Raw genomic sequence first — 3,909 nt, forward strand, 5'->3', positions numbered from 1 at the left:
AAAAGGCATTTTACATTTCCTTGGAATTATTTTTAAATTTTTTTTATAAAACCTTTGACATACTACTAACCTAACCACTTCATACATTAAAAATATTTAAGGCTCATTATTATTTCCATTAATATATTATGGATATCTTAATTGATTGAAACCAAACTAGAGAAATGCCTTTCATATTTTCTTGAAAATTCAGAAGGAAAAAAAACCTTTGACATACCACTAACGTAACTATATCTATAACTATTTAAGCCATCCATGATATCTATTTTTTATTGATAATCATAAATTTTACAACTAGCAAGGGAACATACAAAGTAATAAAAAATAAATGAAGGAAGAAAAAAAGAAATGAAATCAAACATCAATTAATAACCGTTATTCGGAAAATAAAAAGGTAGTCAAGAGAAATAAGAAATAAAATAGAGATGGCTATACAAAGGACATTGAAAACTTTATAGTGCAATAAATCAACCATAACATTCACTTAATTAAATCAATAATCAAAAATTAAATATTATAATACAAAATTTAAACTTAAAACTAATCAAACTCTAACTAGGGGAATTATATAAATATAAATAAATATATATATATATATATATATAATCATAATCTTCATACACAATGAATAGTTTTACCTCTTATTTAATGTCTATGTTATGCAAATCATCAACCAATAAATATATGATAATAGAAAAAATGTTATAGACAAGATTATGAAAAATATGATGAAACTTTTTTCTTTTTTAACTCTTTATAAATTCTAGGGACTAAAATAATATTTTCTCTAAAAAATTAACACGCGCAACGCGCGGGTCTGCGACTAGTTTTATATAACATCCAAACCTTACTCAATTACCTCTTACTCATGATAAACTGGGTATTACCTGGAACTTTTGGGCTGAGTATGATAGGGTATCCATTATCCAATGGGTTTGGCCATCCCTAGAAATATTTGGGGAATTGTCTCCTCTAAGTGTAAGACTAGCTTTGAAGGCTATAGTGGGCACATCTTGACTTGTAAAATGAGTGGATGGTCTATATACGAAAAAGACTATGCTCCCAACATATTTTTTTCCTAAAAAAACCTGTCACCAATTTTGAAATAAAATGAGTTCAAAGTGTTGCAGAATGTAGATTTTTATTTTTAATTCATCCGGTGGCTCATTGATGTTTTTCCATAAGAACCATTTCATGATTTAACGATACCATTTCATGCTTTAACGATGCATATACAGTTTCATCACACATAAACATGCAGAAATATTTTGAAAATTGCCTAATTTGGTCGAGAAAGCTTTCAAATAAATTGGTGAGAAGTACATCTTTAAGGGGTAAATGTGTTTGTCGAAGCTAATTCGCTTTGTTGTTTGTTTTTGCACTTGAATTGAGTTCAAGAAGAAAATTAAAATCATGTATTTTTAAAGACAGAGAGAGAGAGAGAGAGAGAGAGAGAGAGGGTGAGAGAGGATGGTTTCTTCTTGTCTTTATCTCTTTATTTTCTGTTGCTACTCTTCGTGACTGTGCTTGGTTAGTTTTGAGTAATGGGACTCTGCACCTCATGCGAGTGGCTCATTCTACCTTTAAAGTGTGCCCTGCACTTTATAGGATCCATATCTGTTAGGCTAAGAGAGTTTTAGTGTGACTAGTTCTAGGGTAGGCAAATAAGTCAATGATAGGGCTAAATTAGGACGTTAAAAGGGGTGATGATTTTGACGTAAAATAAAGAAAAAAACGAAGAGCTTGTTTGTTATGTTTTCTTGCCTCTTTTCTCTCTACTTTCTCCCTCTTTCTCTTTCCTTAGTAGTTGTCTGGTTATTATCTTGTCACTTTATAATCATTTCATCTAACTACATTTGTAAAATAACCGTAGGCTTGCCAGCTTGCATCAACAATGTTATACTTGTCTGCATATCAATATACTATTAGTCTATTACATATTTTTTCATGGTTAGTTACTCAAAAGCTTTCATTCTTTCTAGAAATTATTGGCGTCATATATGCTCAGATTGTTTGACTGACATTCTTAGCATTTATCTCTTGAATTATTACATATCAATGTTTAGTATGATGTACCTCTAGAACACTTCCTGTGTACTTGTTTCCTTCCTAGTTTCTAATAAAGTTATTGAGAAATGTTATGTCTATAACATTACTTTAAGAAAATTATTACATTCTCATTTTACCTTTTACAGGGTGGCTTTATTCTTTGTCGTTTGTTTAATAAGGACTTGCCCCTGACATCACACAGGATTGGCTCCTTCATGTCTGCAGAAACAAGTTTAGATAAGCGAGTTTGGGGTAGATCCGGAGGTATGAATATAACCAATGGTTGATTGATAAGTTAGACTACTTCTTTTTTTACTTTTTTTTGGAGAAAAGATAAGTTAGACTACATTTGCCAAAATCTAGAAAACATTTTGCAACAAAAGTTCTCTTCGAGTGAAACTTTTACCATCTTACGCTTTGTCATACATATCTTAAATCACATTAATATACTCAAGTCTGTTTAGGAATAACTTATTTAGCTAAAATTGAAAATTTTTTACTGAAAGTACTTTAGATAAAGCTAAAAAGTAGTTGAAATAATACAGTGAGACCTATGAATAATACCAAAAAATGCAATGGGACCCATGAATAGTACCAAGAATAAGCTAAATAGTAAAAAAAGCTGGCTTTTTAAGCCAATGCCAAACGCAACCTTAGGAGGTAAACTTTTTTCCCCCCAAAAAAAGCTGGCTTTTTAAGAATTCTCCTTAGCCACACTCCTTGTGAAGTTGCTTTAGCTGCTGCCACATACTCTGCTTCTGCAGAAGATTGTGCCACAATATTTTTCGTTTTCAAAGTCCATGAACATATATGCCAGTACCAAGAGAGATAAAGTAGGCACTTGTGCATTTCATATCATCTAGACATCCAGCGCAGTCATGCCCGTATAACCAATTAGACTTGAACCTTCTCCAGCTTTGTAGAAAATCCCATAATCATGAGTTCCTTGCAAGTATCTCAAAACTCTTTTTCCAACAACAAAGTGATTCTGTCTTGGCTCTTGCATAAAGAGCGAAACTAGACTTGCAGCAAACATTCTGTCAGGTCTAGTAGCTGTTAGATACAATAGACTACCAACCAGACTTCTATATATTCTAGCGTCTGCTTTTTTAGCACCATCTTCTTTCTTCAGCTTTTCATTTGCAATCAGGGGGTGGGAACAAATTTGCAACCATGCATCTTGAATTTGTCGAAAATGTTTTCAGCAGTTTTCTTTTGAGAAATAAAGATCCTATATTTTGTTTGAGGTATTTCAATTCCCAAAAACCAATGTAGTAGCCCCAAATCACTCATCTAGTAAGTTTTCTTCTTGTCTTTCTTGAAATCTTGGAGCATCTTCTCATCATTACTGGTGAAGATTAAGTCATCAACATAAACAGAAACAATGAGAATACGGATTGCCTTCTTCATGATGTAAAGTGTAGGCTCACTTTTGCTTATTTCAAACTCTTTTGAGGTGAACTATTTATTAATTTCACTGTAACATGCTCGAGGGGCTTGCTTTTATCCTCCTTGTCTTCTTCCCCTTTCACCGAAAATCCTTGGGTTTGCTCAACATTATTTATCTTCATTCAAGACTACAATAATTTCTGTTATCTCTTCTCTTTGATTTTGTTTGTTTTCATTTCAAGTGCAGTGGGTTTACTATAGTAAACACTGTACTTTTCTAATCAATAAAAATTTCGATTATCTATCAATAAAAAATTATTGTTTTTATAGTTTTGAGTCTTGAAACAGGAGCAAAGGTTTCAAAGAAATCAGTTCCTGGCTTTTGAGTAAATTCTTGCCACAAGCCTTGCTTTATGTTTTTGAATACTCCCATTTGAATTGAGCTTGGTCTTGTAAATCCATTTTACTCCA

The sequence above is a fragment of the Quercus suber genome, unplaced genomic scaffold (assembly GCF_002906115.3).
Source record: "Quercus suber isolate HL8 unplaced genomic scaffold, Cork oak 2.0 scaffold_1517, whole genome shotgun sequence".
Taxonomy (NCBI): domain Eukaryota; kingdom Viridiplantae; phylum Streptophyta; class Magnoliopsida; order Fagales; family Fagaceae; genus Quercus; species Quercus suber.